The sequence below is a fragment of the Stegostoma tigrinum genome, chromosome 18, assembly GCF_030684315.1.
Source record: "Stegostoma tigrinum isolate sSteTig4 chromosome 18, sSteTig4.hap1, whole genome shotgun sequence".
NCBI lineage: Eukaryota > Metazoa > Chordata > Chondrichthyes > Orectolobiformes > Stegostomatidae > Stegostoma > Stegostoma tigrinum.
The window spans coordinates 17,611,825-17,633,128 of NC_081371.1; the positions used below are offsets into that span (position 1 = coordinate 17,611,825).

The 21,304-nt window shown below is 41.8% G+C and overlaps 1 protein-coding gene across 6 annotated transcripts in view; it reads left to right on the forward strand.

The window, feature by feature from the left end:
- prr5b (proline rich 5b (renal)) overlaps positions 1–21,304 on the forward strand; it is a 106,752-nt gene that overhangs the window by 68,953 nt on the left and 16,495 nt on the right. The gene's annotated exons all lie outside the window — the stretch shown is intronic.

Genomic DNA, 21,304 nt, shown 5'->3' on the forward strand with positions numbered 1-21,304 from the left:
TCATGCACAGAGTTAGAAATGATAGAAAAATAATTTTGTATCAATATTGACTGTGGCTGATGTTATTTGAAGCTGTGCAGGGTGAGAGAACAAAATGAACATGGTTAGTTGAAATCACAAGGTGCTTTAGGTTAATAATTGTATATGAACACATGCCAGTCATCATGCTACTCTGTAAAGCAGGGACATGATTTGAATACAACCATGAACAGTTGACTGAGAGTTGTGGAATAAACTAATTTTTTCTAATGTAATACAGACCTAGTATTGCTGGAAATTTTTTGTCTTTGTTCAAGGACAAGTATGTTTCTCTGTTTCGCATATGGGTCAAATTTCCTTGTGTAGAAGAAGACGGATTCCAGTGAATGCAGGATGGGAAAGAGCTGAAAAATGATAGTTGATTAGCATCCCAACATCATTTGGCTCACTCTGACCTTCTCTGCTGTGGGTTCAGAGTGGAAGAGCTCATAGGTCTGAGGTGTGGGAAGGCAACAGAAGTGATTAAAGAGTTAACTCGGAGGTTTTTCAATTATGAAATCCTCCTTTCCTGGCAGCACACAGCTTCCACACTGTATGTGCGCTTTGCCAGGATTACTGAAGCAGGTACATTGCGGGAAGAGTTCCTCCAGTGAAACTGACAAGCTGTACAAGATTTGATCAGTTGTAGTGAGAATCTCCAGCCATAGCCAGGTGAGCAGCTGTTCAGAGCATGTCTATCAGAGAGGGCTATCACTGCTTGACTGTGATTTTTAAGTTATTGGAAGACACTTGATCTATCCAACACTTCACTCACTTTGCTGGCAACAGAAGAGTACAGCCATTCAGTATGACATGGAGCCAGCTTACCCACTTTCAGCTTTCACTGCTACTGAGATCATGTCGTTGCCAGTAACAGGTCCAAAAGCAGCACTGGCCACATTTCCAATCCCACCCATCTTGGAAAGAGCATCGAGAACCATGTGGAAGAGGGCATGATCCCTACAGTGCAGTCCGTAGACAAATAATCACTTTTATCATGCCTGAGCTCCAGTGTGTCAGGATGTACAGAATCTTCTGGCAGACCACAGCTGACACCTGTATCTGGAATAAAACCTCCTTTTCAGTGAACCAGCAAGGCACATGTTGCAAATGACCAACAAGGTGCCAGTGACTGGAGGATCACTGTCACCACCCAACAGCCTCCGTCTACCCAATTTGGACACTACCTTTGTTTTTTAAAAATTAATTCATGAGATGAGAGTGTTGCTGAGTACGCAACATCAGGAGTATTTTAATGACTATTCCCAATTGCCCAGAGGACAGTTAAGGGTCAACAGTTGTTGTGCATCTGGAGTCACATGGAGACCAGACCAGGTAAGAATGGCAGTTCCCCTCCCTAAAGGGTATTAGTGAACCAGATGGATTTTTCCAAAAGTTGACAATGAATTGATGTTCATCATTAGACTCAATTCAAGTTTTGAGAGTGAAAAAGCAGTGAACTGTGAGTGTAATTACTTTTGTTGAAAGGAAGGAAGGCTGCCTCTTGTGGAGCACAAGAGTGGAGTGTGGGTACAGCCAAGGTGAATGTCAGTTTGGCTTTTTGGATAGGGATGTGAGATGACCTCAAGGTGAAAGCAAGTGGTCCTTAAGAGATGTTGGTTTGAGGAGTGTTGTGCAGGAGAACATTGGCCAAGTCATGGTGTGAGCTTAGCATCTGGCATTATGTCACTTGCCTGTCATGCCCTGCTGATGTCATTTGTCCTCCTGGTTCACTGTTTTTCCAGGTTGGGGAGAACCACTGTTCTAAGTTCCTTGTCCACTTCCATCCTCACATGTTTGAGGATGTTGTTCTCTACCTCCAGTACTCGGGAGAGACCACCTCAATGAGGCCTCTGGCAACCTCAGCCTGACTTTTGGGTAAGAGTGCAAAACTGTCATTTCCTCATTCCTGTGGCCTCAAAAATCAGTCCCTGGAATCAGAGACATTCCTTCAGCTCCATACATCTGACCCTTCCTTGGCCTTGATTGTTGATCTGGGAGTTCCTCAAAACAGTGTTAAAACTGCTGTTCTTGGAAAGAACTTTGGCAAAGCCCTCATGAGGGAATTGGGTTCCTGATCTGAAAATTGGCCTGCCGTCCAGCGCAGGCTAATTGGGGAAAATTGTGCCTCCTGTGTCACTCTAGGTGCTCTGAAGTTAGGTAGTTGTTCCATTCTGTTCCAGCATTTGACTTTGGTCTTGAGTTCAGAAGATACTGCATTCATATTAGAAATCTATTTTCTTTCCAAATCTAAGTGAAATCACCCATTTAGGAGAAGATTTACATTGTAAAAATGCACCTGTTGGGACTGGTGCTGAGACTGCCCAACCTCACTTCACATTGGATCCTTGAATTATCAAATGAAAGCCTTCCCTTCATCTCTCTGGGTTGGATATGAATCCAGTGACAGATATGAAAGGGCTCACTCAGTGCTTTATCTGGTTGCTAACTGGGTTCCCACTGAATTTCTTTTAAGTCAATACATGTAGTTCACACTTGAATCTGGGTACAATAAATATTTATTCCTAGTGGAATATTTTTGGCAGTCCTTCTGTTCTGAACATAAGATCAAAGGTTGCTGTTGCACACCAGACACACTTTTTTTGTTTCAGTAACCATTTCAAGAGCAGTGCAGATAGATCCAGCATTCTTTCTGGTTAATCACATTCCCAAGCACGTGGGCACATACAAACTGTGTACCAAATGGTGGTGCTGTGCATGTTATGTTTGAAAGGCTCAAATTATTATTAGATGCTTTTGAAAGAAGCAAAGAAACCTCTACCTCTTTAAAAAGCTGCTTGAAATGATAAAGGTCACTGGTTCCTTTTTGATTCTGTTTCACTGTAGCATGAATTTATAAAGAAACATAAAAACTAGGAGTGGGAGTAGGCCATTCAACCTTTGAGCCTGCTCCACCATTCAGTATGATCATGGCTGATGGTCTGTCTCAATGTCATATTTCTGCCTTTTCCTCCTACCCATTGGTGCCTTCCAAATCTAAAACTTTTATCTCATTCTTGAATGACTTGGTCTCCACAGCCATCTGTGGTTGAGAATTCCACAGGTTCTGTATCTTCTGAAGAAATGTTTCCTTACCTGAAGGCAGCAGGGTTAATCTTGTGCTTGTTACCACGCAGCTGTTGTCATCTGCCAGGCCCTGTGGTGTGAGGCAGCTGTGAAAGCATGATTCCCATTGGAAAAATACTGCTGACTTTGCAAGTGATACACGTGAATAGTTATTGTGTTCACAATCCCAGAAGTACAAAGGAACCCTTTTGAGTCTGCTGTGCTTTTCATTTAATTTTTAATGTGTTGTATATGGTTTACAAGAAAATGACTGAGTATCTGAGATGTGCAGAATTCCAGAATGAGCCTCTTGGAAGAAGTGAGTTTTGGAGAGGAAGTTCAAAGTGGAAAATGACTGCTTGTGTAGTTTTAGTAACTGTCTGTGCCATAGCTTTCACAAAAGTAATGTAGATGACTAATCAGCAGTTTTCAGAGTCTGTATTTCCCAATTATCCACAATAATGTGAATCTACGCTTGAGTTCATGCTACCAATCAAAGCTTGTGAAAGACTCTTACTAATTTTAAAAATGTTAGACTTGTTTGGGGCCTCCACTTTTAGCTAGACTCAAAATCCATCTCTAACTTAAAAGATAATTTACCTGATTTAAATAAGTTTAAATTTTAAATGGGTTCAGGCTGCTGTTGGAGTTCAAGCTCATCTTTCCACATTTATGGAAGTTTTCAGACTTTTCCTCATAATCAGCAGAACCCGTTATGATGAACGTAAACTCAGTCAGTACCTTAGCTACTTTTTAATTAAAGTTTGAACAACCTTGGCCTGTGATTTGCAAACCACAGAATGTGTGCATTTGCAGTCAGGTGACCAAAAGAGAGCAATGCAAATGCTAAGGCGAAAGAAAATGTACCTCTGCCCGGTTCTCACTTCTGTTACCACCACGTTGACTGGTGACACACAGATCATTCAATTGTTCCCTTATTGGACACTATAAACATGACCAGAACAGTGAATCATGAGAAACTGAGCCGATGAACACTAAGATTTCCTGTTTAGTTTTCTAGATGTATAAAAGCCCTTCTAACCAATTTCCAAAGTATTTCATGACTGGTATGAAAACATCAGGTGGTTTAAGATTGTGGCAGTGCTGTGTTGAAACCTCATTAAAATGATTCTATGATAATGGGAACTGCAGATGCTGGAGAATCCAAGATAACGAAATGTGAGGCTGGATGAACACAGCAGGCCCAGCAGCATCTCAGGAGCACAAAAGCTGACGTTTCGGGCCTAGACCCTTCATCAGAGAGGGGTCTAGGCCCGAAACGTCAGCTTTTATGCTCCTGAGATGCTGCTGGGCCTGCTGTGTTCATCCAGCATAACATTTCATTAAAATGATTCTATGTTCACTAATCGGTGACTGGGGAAGAGTGATGCGAAATGTGATCGTTGAGAGTAAAATCTTAATTGAAAGGTTGCGGCTGAAAGTAATTAGGTTTTATTTAAATTCTTGTTAATTGTTGCTCGTCGATCATTTCACTCAGTATGAGCAAGACTTGCTCATCCATTTAAAGTCCCTTCAGGCCATTTGAAGAACAACAGAGGGATTTTCCAAGTGACTGTCCCACAATTATTCCCAACCAACTTCAATTAAACCAATAAACAGATCATTAACTCATTTAGAGATAGTAAGAACTGCCGATGCTGGAGTCAGCTGTTTGTGGGAGTTGCTGTGTTTAAAATTGAGTGCCGCAAGTTCTACATCACGGCAAGGACTGCACTCAATATGTTGGCAATGAAATGACCTCCTGAAGTTATGGAATGAACTGTATCTATCTTTTTGTTTTGGTAACTTGTTAAGGGACAGCATCAATTTTTTTGGATGGCAGTGAAAATCTCGAAAGATTACAGAAGAGCTGTCTTTGCCCTATTCAGGATAATACTATATCAATTGAGCCCGTATCGATTTTCGCATTTAGCAGTGGCAAATTTGCTCCATTCAGCTGTTTGGCTTCCACTTTTTATTCAAAAGTGTAACTCTGCCTGATGTGTAGAGAAGCTTCTTCATGAAGACTATATCATGTAATTGCTTCAGACTTTGTGGTTTCTGGAATGGTCATAGGAAATATGCAGCTTGTTGCTGGGTTAGGCTTTGCTGAGTGGGTGGTTTGTTTTCATAGGGAGGAGTTTTTGACTTGAAAGCTAGTATTCTAGAAGATGAGCATCCCTGCAGTAAACACGGTCTAGGGGCATTTGGGATTGGGTGGATCTGTGGTTCTTTATAGCTTGAGAAAATATTTTCAGCTCTCCGGTGTTAATAATGTGGTTTAAAATTCTTTGATCTCTCCTGGAGTTCCTGGTTAAAGGAGCCCCATGGATTTGTGTGGAGTTTAGTGTCAGTAAAGATGTAAAACTGCAGAAACCACATCAATTGGAAGCTCTTGAGAGCACCTGGCTTTGCAGTAGAACTCGTTTTTATAAACAATGGAGCTTGCATTTCTGGGATACTCTAGCATTAATTATTTTTATGTCTCATCAATAATCTCTGGTTTAGGTTGCTTTATTTCTAAAGTTAAAATGCAAACCTTAAAATTACCTTCTTTCTTGCAACTTAATCCCAATCTTAGAGTTTCCTTACTCCACATTTACTTGGCTCATCCTTTTTCCTCCCGACTCAATCAATCCAACCGAAGCACATTAACAAATCTATTTAAATTTTAAATGGGTTTGGCCTGCTGTTAAGTTCAAGCACATTACTGTGGAATAATTTTGTCTCCACCTGCCAAAAATTACTTGGAAATACAATAGTTATTGTTTCAATCATTCCCTGTCAAGACCTCAGTTTGTAACTTTGCGTAATTATGGCATGTGTCAACATAATAAAAACAAGAAATGTTGGTAATCCATGTGGAATAGACAGATATCAATATCATATCCAATACATATTCTCTCTAAAGATGTGCATTAGCTCATTGAATGTCTACTCAGTTTTCCAGGTGTTGACTGACTTTCAGTTTGTAATGACCTTCACCAAATGTTTTATAAATTTCACACTTCCACAGAATGCTCGGTTTTGTTTTTAGCTGAGAAATCAAGATAGATGTTTAAAACCATCATTGTGATTGAAGTGAAACAGCTTGGCAGCAATTATCAATTCAGGAAGAGATTTAGCCAGACTGCACTGAAGTCCTCTCAAATACTGTGTACAGCTTTAGCCTCCATCCTTAAGGAAGAATGTCACTGCATTGGAGACAGTTTAGCGGAAGTTGACTGCATGCATATCTGGAATCTGCATGTTTGCTTTACGTGGAAAGCATGGACAAAAGTGGGCTTTTCTTTCACAAGTTTAGAAGAGTGACGGGTGACTTGATACGAGTGTATAAGATTCTGAAAGGTCTAGACACAGTAGATGTGGAAATTTGTTTCATAAAAGTGTACAAAATTGGTACAGGAGTAGGCCTTTTGAGCCTTGTCCACCACTCAGTATGACTGTGGTTGATCATCCAGCTCAGTATCCTGTTCCCACTTTCTCCCCATTCACTTTGATCCCTTTAGCCCTTTGATCTTTATCTAGCCACCTCCTCCTTCTCGAAAACATTGGCCTCAGCTGCTTTCTGTGACAGAGAGTGACTCTGTAGCTCTGAACAACAAGAACAAAGGGGCAGTAGTATTAAACAAATTGATGAGGAGAATGCTTTTCTGATGTTTGTGCAACGTTAGAACTGCATCAAGGTGGTGACCTCCAAGCCCTTAAATATTTTAAAGGTGAAGATTGATTCTGTTACCTAACAAGAATCAAAAAGGTTATTGGGATTAGGTTTAAATGTGGAATCCAACACCTACACAAATCTGAAATGACCTTTATTGAACGGAGGAGCAGCTTGAAGGGCAGAATATTCTAATTTTCCTCCTGTCCAAATACATAGTGAATTTTGAAGAAACTTGGAACTGCGTCATTGTCTGATTGGGCAGAGAAAATGATCATTTGTTGGATATTAAAGATGATGCAGCACCTCTTCGGTAGAATAGAGATTTGGTGTTTTATCTTTCCTCACTATCACCGTCGAAACAGTCATAAGGTCAGGTGCACAAAGGAATGTGGATGTGGTAAGGAACAGTCTCATGGCAGCATTGATGCTCTTTTCTGCGGCAGAGACTTTCCAAATAGTTGTGTTGGAGTTTGGAACATCTGCTCTGGAAAAGAACTTAAAATGGGAATGTTAAGATCTAGTCATCATGGTCCACGTTGGTACTAAAATCATTGGTAGATATAGGAAAGAGGTGCTGCCAAGGGACTACTATAAGTTGTATGCTAAATTTACAAAGCAGAACTTCAGAAGATATAATTTCTGGATTAGCACCTAAACCACATGCATATGGGCTGATGTTAAGATGAGAGCAGTGAATTTGTGGCTTTGTAGACCAATGTGGGAGAATTGGGTTCATGTGCATGGGGCAAGTACCAATACTAAGATAAGTAGGATATACCACCATTGCCTGAATTACATTTCTCATGAGCGATATAACTAGGAAAGTACAGAGGACTTTAAAATAAACAAGGCCAGGCGAAATGAGGGATCAAGTGTGAGTAAATGTAACCAACCAAGGGATAGAGTCGAGGCAAAAGAACAAAACAGCAATGTGGGGAAATGGAAATCGGAGAATAGTGGGAAAGGACAGAGAATAAGCCTAATGATGCAACAATAATCAAGACTAGGTGCTGCAAAGGGAGCAAAGAAAAGTCCTGTTGAGTCTATAACTGAGTGCATGTATCATTCATAACAATGTAAGTAAATTGGTAGTTCATATTAAAGAGAATAAGTATGATCTGATAACTGTTATGGACCTGTGACTGCAGTATGACTAAAATTGGGTCCTGAATGTTGAGGGTTTTATGATATGCAAGAATGGGAACTAGATCAAGGTAATGGAGTAATGCTGCAGCTCAGGATGGTAATGGGATAACCTTTTGTTCAGGATCTTTGGACATAGAATCCATTTGGATGAAGATGAAGAACTGAAGGGAAACTAAGTCACCAACAGGAGGGATCTACTAGCCCCTTTACAGTAACCACAATGTGGAACATAGTATGAAAGAAAATTTAACGGGTGCTTGAGGTAAAGGATGGTTGATTAATTGTGCGTGATTTTAATCTACTGATAAACTGGAAACATAAGAGTGGCAGCAATAGCCTGGCAAAGTAAATAGAATGCTCATACAAGATTTTGGTATTGTGCAATGTGAGAGAAGTGGTTAATGACTTCAGAGTAAAGACACCTCAAGATAGCAGTGACCACAGCAGGATTGAATTTTGCATCCAGTTTTGTGGTTTTATCGAAGAGAATTTATTAGAATTCTTCAAGAGTCACACTATAGCAAACAAGATGGCAGCACAGTAGGGCTCCTGAGCTAGAGCTCCTTCACTCTGACTGCGTTCCTTTTTTTTTCCTTATACCTCTATACCTTTTCCTTATTCCTCTATACCTTTGCTTACCTGTTGCCCTGAGCTCAGATAACATTTGCAGTGGTGAGGGCCCAGTGCGCAGACCTCGTGTGAGGTCTTACTTACTTTCCTGAGGTAAGCACAGGACCTGGCCTCGGAATTGGCGGCTACTGCATCATGTGTGATGTCAGGGAGGTAGGCCCAGCAGCGACAGGTGGCTCCTGAGGATCAGCGAGTTTGGTGTTGGTGACGGCAAAGCGCTGACAGAAGGGCATCACAGCAACATTGAGGCGGACCCTGCGGCAAGAGGTGTGACTCTGACATTGTTTGGTCCAGCGGAGGCAGTGACAGAAGGGTATCAGCCCAGCAGCAAAAGATGCCACCTGAGAATTGGTAACTACATTGGTTGGGCCCGGAGTCGATAGTGACCAAAGCAGTCGAGGAGGGATGGCAGTGCAGGAGTTGTTGATGGTGATGAGCTTGCTCGAGGCTGATGGGCACTCTTTCAACTAGATTTTTAAAATTTTGTTCTTTTTTTAAATTATTCAAAATGGTGCCAAATCGTGGCAACAAATGAAAATGTTTCACTCTTTATTTTTGTTGTGTTACTATGATTTACAAGTTAAAATACAATCATTCATTCACTGTTGATAAAGGGCTGCCCTTTATGAGCTGTACTTGGATTTCCAGAATGGTTTTGAAAGGGTCCCATGCGAAAGGCTTTAGCGCAGTGTAGGAGCTCATCGTGTAGGGGGTGACATGTTAGCATCGTTCAGGAGTTTGTCTCCTGCCGGTCAGAGTATAAATTACTTGGTTTTTGTCTAATTGGCAACATGTGACAAGTGGAGTTTTGTGGTGATCTGTGCTGTGCCTTCAGTTTGTTTCAGTTTATATCAGTGACTTGGATGAGGTTGAAAGCATGGTGGCTCAATTTGCAGATGACTTAAAGATGGGTGCAAAAGTGTGTGCAGATGACAACATGCATGCAGACTGATAGGCTACGTGAGTAGGCAAAAATCTGGCTAACGGAGTATAATGTGGGACAGTGTCAAGCTCACTTTGACAAGAAAGAATAAACAAGCAGAGTTTTTATAAACTGAGAATGACTTTGAAATTCTGAGGTGCAGTGGGATCAAGGTGCTCTAGCAGAAAAGTCACTGATAGTTAGTAGGTACAGGATGGGATCTTGAATGCTAATTCTTTGAGGGAGAGATTGAACACTAAAATAGGGATATTATGTTTGGTGAGACTGCCTGTCATATTCTGCACTGTTTTGGTCTCCCTGCTTAAGGAATAATGTCAAAGCATTGCAGTTAGTTCAGAGGAGGCTTATTAGGTTGATATCTGAATTGAGTTGGTTGTCTTGAAGAAGATTGGAAAAGCTGTGCTTGTTTTCAGTGGAGTTTGGAAGAGCGAGGGGTGATTTTGATTAAACATATGAGGTCCCAAACGATATTGACTAGGTGAACGTGGGAAAGGATGTTTGGACTTGTAGAGGAACCAAAACTCGGGATTAATGCACACTTAGTTTCCTGCCAATCTCCTAACTATGCTGTCCAAACCTAACCCACTGTTTTAAAATGAGGAGTTGCCCTTTTAGAGCAGAGATGAAGAGGTTTCCCCCAAGTTGTGACTTTTGAACAGTCTGCTTCAGAAAATGGTGAAGGTAAAAGTCATTAAATTTTTTTTAGGACGGTGTGGTGGATAGACTTTTTGTGAGGCAAGGAAATCCATTCTTGTCGGAGTTAGATGGCAATGTGAACTGTAGATCAGCCTTGATCTTACGGTACAGCAGTACAGGCTTATAGAGCCAAATCATCCACTTCTGTTACCAATTCATATATTTTTCTGTACCATGTTAGATTCTTTGGTTATTACCGTATTATTATTTGTAGGACACTGTGTGTGCAAATAGGTTGCTGCATTTATTGCATGACGTAAGGGACTACACTTCAGAAGAATATAATTGGCTGTAAAATGCTTTGGGTTGACTTCATGACAGTTGCTGCATAAGTAGAAGATTCTTTTCCTCCACTGAGAAATTAAAATGTTTCTAGTTTCATCCAAGAAAATGAGACGAGGCACATCCAAATTAGTGTCGAAATGCTGAGCCGTACCTGCCTTCCTCCAGGGATAGGTACACATTTTGGGGGGGTTACAGGCACTGTGTTGTTGAAGTTGATCAAAGAGGTTGCTTTAAAATAAAACATCGATTTGTTTTTAGTGGAAGTGAGAATTATAGTTGACCCTTTGCTGGATTTCTGTAGGAAACTTCAGATTTTTAGTCCATGTCCTGTTTTTATATACCTAGTAATTTAGACTTAGAGGAGTTTGTTGCACTTTTCTTTCAAAGTTAATATTTGCCCTTGTGGCCCCACCTTGCAGATCGGTCGCAGCTGAGCTGAAGAAGTTTGACAACTCGGTGAACAGGCCTGAAGCTAGTGTCCAGTTGATAGGTCTCAATTCGATTTCACCTCCCCCCACCCCTAGCTCCGATGTATCAGGGGCAAAGGGGATTGCTGCTGTCTTTCCTGCTTGACAAACAGCCTTTTGAGCAGACTGCTGAGGCTAGATAACTTAAATAGAAAATATTTCAGACTGATGCAGTTTTAAAAATTCAAGGATGTTTGGAAAGTATGTACCGCTAGGTTGAAAGTTCAAAACTCCACTCTCACTCGCACACTCAGAAGGTGGGTTTGAAACTCAGGTTTCTAAATTTTTTTTTTCTGAAGTTAAAGATTGAATTTGACTTTGGTTGGTGTTGATATGATCTTTATTATCTTTAGATTAATGTTTGAATGCTCGACCGAATTTGTAAGCACCAACCTTCTACCATGCAAAAGTTGCATGATTTAAACCTTTTGCTTGCCAGCCCAGTTTCGGTCAAATATTCATTTACTGTTTATTCTGCCCTCGGCCATTTGGAGCTGTTAGGCAGAGTAAAATGCATAGTGTGTCAATTCATTCTGTAACTCATAGAGAAGTTAGTCAGCTCCACAGAGGAACTTAAAGTGAATTCCTCAGCTTATTTCATGCTGTCATACCCAATGTGGTCATCCTTCATGTAAGTCTAAATAACAATCAACATTGTCAGGAGTTGTAGATGGCAACTTTAAATTTCTACTCTTCGGTTTAATCAGCTGATCCAAACTTCAGGGTTTTTTAAACTATAGAAACTCTGACGCACAGTGATACAATTTGATCTCATCTAAAACTATCATTTCATGTTTGAATTCTGTGTGCTGTTGCTGCTTTCATCCTGTTTTGATAAATGCTTTGCTCCTCTTTTCTCTGACTAAAACAAACAATGGAATTGGACAAGTGCGTTGGAGCAACCTGTTCAAACAAGAGAATTTAATATGCTTTTTTTTTGTAAACATCTACTATCCCAAGCAGGAGAGATTTAAGCATGAATGAAAATCTTCACTGTTGTTGCAGGTGTTTGTTCTTTGAAAATGGAATAGAGAATTCAAGTTCTAGAGAAGGAAACCGTTGTTAAAGTCACCTTTAAAATGCTGGCAGACCCTTATTATTTATTAATAGCTCTCATCAATGCGAGGCTTGTTCTTGCTTGCCTGAGCTTGTCTTCCTTCATCTCAGCAGGAAATTCCCATTGACATTTTTAAGCTGAGTTGGAGCGAGTGTGGAAATTGGGTCAGAGCCCAGTGGAGCTGTCAGCTGCTCAGTGTCGACGGGAAAGAGGCCAACACACAGTTGCAACCACTTTCATCCTGCTTCTCTAGCTGATGCTTCTTCCCTGTCTGCCTCCCAGCTACCGCTACCTACTTATTGCTTACTGTAAATGTATTTTGAATCTTGAGAACGAACTTGTGAAAAGCGACTGGCCCAGATGGAGTCCCCGGCCGTGCACTCAGATCCTGTGCAGAGCGTCTGATGGGATTATTTACAGACATCTTTAACCTTGCCTCACTACAATCTAAAGTCCTCACCTGTTTCAAGAAGACAACCATCCTCACGGTGCCAAAGGAAAATTGTGCATTGTGCCTCAATGACTACTGCCTCGTGGCTCTGACCTGCATAATTAGGAAGTACTTCAAGAGGTTAATAATGGCTCATATCAAACTCTACCCGATCAAATTGCCTTAATCCTTTGCAATTCACCTACTGGCACAACAGTTCCCCAGCCGATGCCATCTCCCTGGCCCTATACTCATCCCTAGAACATCTGGATAACAAAGATACGTACATCAGTTTCCTACTTCTTCACTACAGTCCCACCTTCAACATCTTAATTCCAAACAAATTCATCTCTAAACTCAACCTAGATCTCAGCTCCCCACTCCCAACTGAGTCTTCAACTTTCTGACCCATGAACTGCACTCAGTAAGAATAGGCAACAACACCGCCTCCACCAGAATCCCCTCCACACCGGTGCCCTGCAAGGCTGTGTACTCAACCCCCTTCTGTACTCCATGTACACTCATGAATGTGTGGCCAATTTCAGCCCCAACTCCATTTACAAGTTTGACAACACTACCGTAGTAGGTCGAATCTCAAACAACAATAAGACAGAATATAGGAAAGAGATTGAGTGCTTAGCAGCGTTAAGTAAACATAACAATCTCTCCATCAATGTCAGCAAAATGAAAGAGCTGGTCATTGGCTTCAGGAAGCAGGCTGGAGGGCACGCCCCTCTCTGCATCAATGGTCCTGAAGCGGAGATGATCAAAAGCATCAAGTTTCTGGGAGTGATGATCACCAGCAATCTGTCCTAGTGCACCCACGACAATGTGACAAACCAGAAAGCACAACATCGCCTCTTCCTCAGGAGGCAAAGGAAATTTGTCATGTCCACAAGGACTGAAAACAATTTTTATGCACTGCAGAAATCATCCCATCTGGATGCATCGCAGCGCAGTAAGATTGCTGCAGTTCCCAAGACTGCAAGAGCTCTGAAGAGTCATCGAGTCTCAATGTTAGCTTACTCATTCTCCATGGATGCTGCTTGACATGCTGTAATTTCCAGCACTTTTTGTTTACACTAGGTAGTAACCTCTGATATAAAGTGCTGGGGGTTGCTAGGTGCATTTGGCTGGAACATGTGGTTCACATTGCAGAGTACTGCCAACAGAGTGGGTTCCATTCCCACACTTGCTGAGGTAACCATGAAGGATTCTCCACCTCCAACTTTCCCTTTGCCCGAGGTATGGTGATTCTCACCGGCACTTGTCTTCCCCGAGTGAGGGAGCAGCCCAATGGTCCAATAGGACAATGGTGACTTTATGTAAACGATACGTGATCCTTCCTTTGGTCAGACAGCTGGCTCATACTTGCTATTTAGCAACATTGTTAGTGGTGTTCTGGAGGACGAGCTAGATTTCAGTACCATTTATCACCACCTTCACCACCTAAATCGTCAGGATAAAGTCACTGTGTGATATCACTTTGAAAGTTGTCATTTTTATTCCTGACCCCTATGATGCATTAATGCCCCTTTTCCAGTAATAATACCCATTTTTTAATTTTCTCTGTATATCACAGAACAGAAGTCTGTTCTTAAGGGAGGTGATTAGCATATGTGCAAAGATGGCTATCCAAAAGACCACCTAACACATACGAATAGTTCCAGGCTCAATTTGAACTTGGTGCTGTCAGGACTGTGCCACCACCCTTCTGCTTCTCCCCAACCCACACCCCTCTCAAAATCCTTCCCCCATTCCTCTTCATGCCCTTCCACTCCCTCTTCATGCTGTTCCCCTTCCCTCTGTCACTGTCTCTTGCACTCTGTCCTGTCTAACGTCTCGCACTCACTGGCTCGTGCACGCTCTGTCCCTTGAAGTTTGTTCATAGAGTAGTTTATAATATTGTGATGAAGTTCAATCACGTATGTTTCATTATAAATAATGAATTGGGTGTGTTAAACTTTTTAAATGTAATCCCTTTCTCTGAACTTCATGTATTTTAACATTTTTTTACTAAATTTGACTTTATATTTATTATAAGGAAATATAGATGTATGTGAAATGTCAGAGGCAGTAAAACCTTAAAGTTCTGTCAAACATTTGAGCATGTGCATTTGTTCTAATCTGGGGAAAACGGCAGTAAGGTTTTGTTGATGTTTGCACCAGAGTAAATGTATTGCAGTGTGGGCTACCTTGATTTTGTGTTGTGAACAAGAAATGGGGGCTACTGTGTACATGTTACAAAATATTTTGGTTGGATTTTATTATTGTCATGTGTACCAAAGCAGAATGAAATGTGTTGTCTTGCGTGCTTTACTGGCAGATTGTACCATTCGAGTGTGTTAGGGTTACTGAACAGAGTGCAGGATGCACTGTTATGATATTGAGAAAGTGCAGACACAAAGATCAAAGTTAATATTTAAGAGGTCCATTCAATAGTTTGATAACAGTGGGGAAGAAGCTGTCATAAATCTGGTTATATGTATATACAAACTTCTATATCTTCTGCCCAATAAGAGGGTGGAAGAATGTATGGTTTAAAACGGTTCAATATCAGAGAAACATCCTCCTAGTTGCTCTCTGAATGTATTTATTAACAAATATTATTGTGCACAGTAATACAAAGTGACAATTCACTAGCAATTTAGTCTTCTTGTTGACTTCATAACTATTACTTGTTTATGAAAATGCTATAACCTTCCTGTAAGCATTCGATGATGTCTTTCCAAGACAACAGTCATATAATGGCTTCTGTACAAAGAGTGTTCTTACGTCAAAATACTCTTTGTGCTATACATTTGCTCTGAGGTTCAAGGGATTTGTGTTGCCATGTTGTCTTCCATTGATAGGTCAATTAGTGACTCTCTTCTTGCTTTGTGGGACCTTTCATTAACAATTAAGTCTCTACTTGAGTTTTGCTCTGACTGCTTCTCACCTGGCCCTGTGGACGTACTGGTTTTAGCTCTCACCACCAACACCCCCTCCCTCCACCAAAACGCAGCTAGAAACCCCAGTCACTCACCCATCCTGAACCCCTACCTCACCGCCACGCCCCCCCCCCCAACTCCCCCCTTCAAGAAACAGAACCTGCAGCTCAATGATATCTGTACTTGGTTTGCACTGTCTCTGCCTGACAGATCCAAGCCTTTCAAGCAGGATGGCATCCAGGCAGGGATCCTTCTGACTAAAAGGAACGCTGTGAATTAAAACTCATAGTGTTGGAAGAAATCCTAGGTTTTGTATTTCACAACCATGTTTTCACCACTGACTGTGGGTCAGTAGATATACCCCTCTCAGAATTGCAGTCAGTCTTCACAGTGCTCACCTACTCTTCATTCGTGTTAGAAAGGGAGTTTCTGTCAAACGTTTATTCCTTCTTTGAAGATAGTCCCTTTCTGGGCACTTTGGCAATAGGAAAGTTGATTTTTCACATATTCAGCACCATTTATCAGACAGCTGTGCAGCATATAATCTTCATTTTCCAGGCTAGCAGTGAGGAAGCTGGCCAGTGTGGTGCAAGTACTTCGATAGTTGTCTCCTGTGCTTTAGTACATGTGCTACAAGTTTATAATTCAACCAGAAAGGGGAGTGCAGGAACCAGGCCAGACAAACAGTGACTAGTGTCAGCAGAGCATCCTACTAAGGATGCATGGCAGCTGGGAGAACTGTAAGGAGGCATAATGTTAATTGATATGAAAATGTTGAGTAAATCATATCCAAAATGATAGTTGAATAGTGTACAATTTGATTTCTTAGGGCACAAGTACATTAGGTGTTTCCTCTGGCAAAAGAAAACCACCTGTGGGAGTACTAACATGCAGATTTTGTCTATTTGCACATTTCTGAATGGTAAATGATTTGGAGCACAGGCTGGTGAGCTGTAGGATTAAATGGAGCACGCAATCCCATGGTCTTGGAGTTGGTGGAGGGGAGACGCTGGTGGATGTAGAGATGTGGGGCACGTGGGGTGTGGGGAGGAGAAAGAAGAGGATGACTGAGAGGGCTTGCTTGGTGCGTGAGAGAGAGAGGAAGGACTGCGGTGCATGGAAGCATACACAGTTGGTAACAGGTGGTGGCATTAGCAACTTCAGGATAGTGACCTTTGTTAGAGAGAAACATTAGGAAGGTAAGTAAAATCTAGCAACAAGGTTACTGTGGAGGGATTAAAGAATGAAGGCAGGGATACAACATAGGAGCAGAAGTAAGCCATTGAAAATACCCAACAACCCAGATTCTACAGCCCACTGAGCTTAAAAATTCACTATCTTCTGAGAGAAGAAATTTCTCCTCATTTTTGTCAGAACTGGCCAACACCTGACTCTGAGATTTTGGCCTCAGTTCTTAGACTCTCCCTCAAAGAAGATCAGTCTCTCCACAGCAATGCTATCAAACCATCTAAGAGTCTTAGATGACATAGTGTGGAGCTGAATGAACACAGCAGGCCAAGCAGCATCTTAGGAGCACAAAAGCTGACGTTTCGGGCCTAGACCCTTCATCAGAAAAGGGAAGAGGGAGAGGGTTCTGAACTAAATAGGGAGAGAGGGGGAAAATTGAACAGTGGGAGTTCCACTGGTATTTGGTTCTTGTTCACCATGCGAACCCGTGGACTGAGCTGTGTGGTTTGCAGCAGTTCTAAGGGTCACCCATAATGAAATGGATTGAGAAATTATCCATCTGAATGCCTTTTAGTGAGAGTTGAATGTTACATCCACCCTAATCCCCTCAATATGCTTATTTTAACAGGCACATTCACACAAACACCCTTCACGTTCTGCATCAGACATAATCACTGAATAACCAAAATTAACAACTTAATGTCGGTGGAAGAACTATAGGGTGGTTTATTGCTAGCCGCTGATTGTCCTCCCCACCCCCCACCCCGTGTTTTGGGGATTCTACTCTCTCAAAAGCAGAGAATGATTCCAGTACAAGGTAGCAGAAGACATCAGACTGGGAGCAAGCAGATTCTGCTCAGTCAGCAAATAATTTCTGCTAACTCACAAGGCAATAACTTACCAATTAACTTCTCTTTCTGTTCTCTTGTCTCACCAATCCAACCTTAGGAATGGTGACTTCTAGTGTAAAATGTGTCAGCAGTATCACTGCCAAGCTACTTCACTGCTAAATGATTATCCTCTGGCTTGAATGTGGCAGGAAGGTTCAGGGGGCTGTTGGACTTGTATGCTATTAACACAGCCTGCCCCACCTTTCACATCTCCAGCAGTCCTTATTGGGCATCATTTGGTGCAGAGATCCTGGCTGTTTTGCCCATGAGTACTGAGCGCATTGCAATGCCCACTGCACTAACTTAGTTCACAATGGAAGCTAATCCTTTTCTTAGAGCTCAGTACTTTGCCATATGAATATACTCATTGAATATTGGAACTTCATCAAATAATTCCGAGATGGTGTCCCCTAAACTTCAGAAAATCCACTGATACAGTATTACAACGGTTTCAGTTGATCTTAAGAATGATAGCCACTGACTGTGCAACTAATATCTACATCGGTGGAAGTAGACATCCTGGGAATTGTTTATTTACCATTTTAGGAGGTTATAAATGGCTTCTGTCCTTGGATTTCAAGTTTTCCAGTCGTATTGGATGATGAGCTGTAATCAGAATCCTATAACAAGTTGTTTTAATTTCATTCCAGATGATGCAGAAATTGTTGCCTGATGGTTAGGTCAGAGAAACTCATTTCCCCATGAGCTCTGGTCAGAAACTAGTGTAGAGATCCATTTTACTAGGCTTTCATGCTTTCAGGCATTTTCCTGGGATTTTGAGGTTTTCTTGTGAGGGATGTGATGAAATGGTTTTAGAGATTCATCTCGCTTTGAAGGCATAGAAGCTTTCACAGAGGTATTGTGGGAACCTGATGGCCTAGTAGAATTATCGCTGGACTGTTAATCCAGAGACCCCCAGGTAATGTTCTGGGGACCCAGGTTCGAATCCTGCCACAGCAGATGGTAGAGTTTGAATTCAATAAAATATCTGGAATTAAGAGTCTAATGATGACACAAATCCATTATCGATTGTTGGAAAAAACCCATTTGGTTCACTCTAGGAAGCTGCCACCCTTACCTGGTCTGGCCTTCATGTGACTCCAGACCCACTGCAAGGTGGCTGATTCTTAACAGCTCTCTGGGCAATTAGGGATGGGCAGTAAATGCTGCCTAACCAGAGACACCCTCATCCTGTGAATGAGCTAAACAAACCATAGCTAACGTCCACACTTAAGTTAGCAATGTGCCTGCCTCTGACGTGTCGATGTCGTGGAGGGGAGGGATGGAGTGGTGGGGATGTATCACAAACCGAGGGAAAGTGTGCTTTGAAGTTTTCACTTGACTGGAATGTTAAAGTTTAATCAGTCCCCATGGGTTTATCGGGTCCAAATCATGTTGAGGTTTGTAGTAGGTGTGTCTGTGATTTGGGTATCATTAAGCTTTATATTAATGGTATATTGTCTGTGTTGGACTTGCACAGGAAACAGTTATTGTCCAAGAAAAATAGTACTGTTATGGGGGAATAGATTTACAGTAGTGTACAGGAACATTTAGTAGCAGAAGGTTGTAGGTTTGAGTCCTTCTGTGATTAGGGCTCTTGTGGCACAATGGTTGCGTCCCTACCTGTGGCCGAAAAGGTTTGGGTTCAATCCTGCATGCCCCAGATGTGTTTATATATTTTGACTTCTATCTACAGGAACATTTAGAAAATTTCATAAATCTACTCATCCCCAGGTTCCTATTGGTGAAATCTGGATGTCACTATCTCCTTCGGAAAACTAAGGTGTTTACCTGACCATTCAAGAGATAAGCAATGGAGAGCTGATTGATCATATATATATATATATATATATATATATATATACACACACACATATTTTCAGGTTTACAGACAGTACAAGGCAGCCAAAAATCACTTGAAAACTGCCTCTGCTACTGCCATGTACTTACCACCTTGAAAAGGGAATTACAGAAGAGTGGGAACATTTTGTTTTCTTGCATCCTCAGCTTTCTACTAGACTGTATACTTAAACATAGTACAGTTATAAGAAACTAGAGTGAACTGCTGCTATATTATCATATCCCAAAAGTCAGTTTAACTGCCACACTGATTCATGCAAACTTCATTGTTTCATTCTGTCTTATGGCGTTCTCAGGAGACCCTTACCTCTTTGCTCTCTCACACACACACATCCTGTTAGTCCAAGGTGGCAGGAAGATTGCAGTATGTACAATCACACAGCTGTACCTCATGATATTTTCTGTTCAGTGGTTTCCTAGAGGCTCAAGTGAAGTCAGTATTTTTACTATCCATGCAGAAGTTGAAGTAAATTTTGCAGTATGTGTGACTGAAGTTCTCAGCATTTGCCATCATCACTGTTCTGAAATTGACTGAAATGTCTGGAATCTGCAAGGTAAACATGGAAGTCTGGAGGTTCCTGTTATAGAGTCACAGAGTGGTAGAGGTGTACAGCTTGGAAACAGATGATTTGGTCCTAAATTCACACATTCATAATATCCTAAATTCATCTAGTCCTATTTACTAGTACTTGGCCCATACCCCTCTAAACCCTTCCTATTCATATACCCATCCAGATGCATTTTAAATGTTGTAATTGTACCAGCCTCCACCACTTCCTCTGGCAGCTCATTCCACACACACACCACCTTCTGCATAAAGGGAAACCTTTTCAGGCCCTTTTTAAATCTTTCACACTCACATCAAACATAGAACAGTACCACACAGGCCCTTTGACCCATAATGTTGTGCCGACCTATTATCCTGCTAAGATCAACCCATCCTGTATATCCCACATTTTACTATCCTCAATGTGCCTATCTAAGAGTTGCTTAAAAGTCTGTAACGTATCTGATTCCACTACCGCTACCGGCAGCACATTCCTCACGCCCACCACTCCCTGTGTAAAGAACCTACCTCTGATATCTCCCATATACCTTCTTCCAGTTACCTTAAAATTTATGCCCCTGGTAATAGTTATTTCCGCCCTGGGAAAAAGTCTCTGATTGTCCACTCAATCTCTCCCTCTCATCATCTTGTAACTCTCTATCAAGTCACCTCTCGTCCTTCTTCGCTCCAGTGAAAAAAATGCCCTACATCCCTCAGGCTTTCCCCATACGACCTGCCCTCCAGTCCAGGCAGTACCCTGGTAAGTCTCCTCTGCACCCTCTCTGAAGCTTCCACATGTTTCCTGTAATGAGGTGACCAGAACTGTACACAATATGCCGAGTATGATCTAACCAGAGTCTTATAGGGCTGCAGCATAACCTCATGGCTCTTAAAGTCAATTCCCCTGCCAATGAAAGCCAACACACCATACGCCTTCTTTGCAACCCTTTCAACTTGGGTAGCAGGTTTGAGGGATCTGTGGACATGAACCCCAAGATGGCTCCATTCCTCCACACTGCCAAGAATCCTGCCATTAACCCTGTATTCTGCATTCAAATTCGACCTTCCAAAATGAATCACTTCACACTTTTCTGGGTTGAATTCCATCTACCACATCTTTGCCTAGCTCTGCATCCTGTCAATGTCCTGTTGCAGCCTACAACAGCCCCCTGCACTGTCCCCAATGCCACCAACCTTCGTGTCATCGGCAAACTTACTAACCCAGTCTTCCACTTCCTCATCCAAGTCACTTATAAAGATCACCTATGCCCTCCAGTTTTTGACTCCCCTACCTTGGGGAAAAGACCTTGGCCCTTCACCCTCTCCATGGCCCTCATGATTTTATAAACCTCAATGAACTTACCCCTCTGCCTCTGATGCTTCATGGAAAACAGATCATAGAAGATCATAGAATCCCTACAGTGTGGAAACAGGCCCTCCGGCCTAACAAGTCCACACCGACCCACAGAACATCCCACCCAGACCCA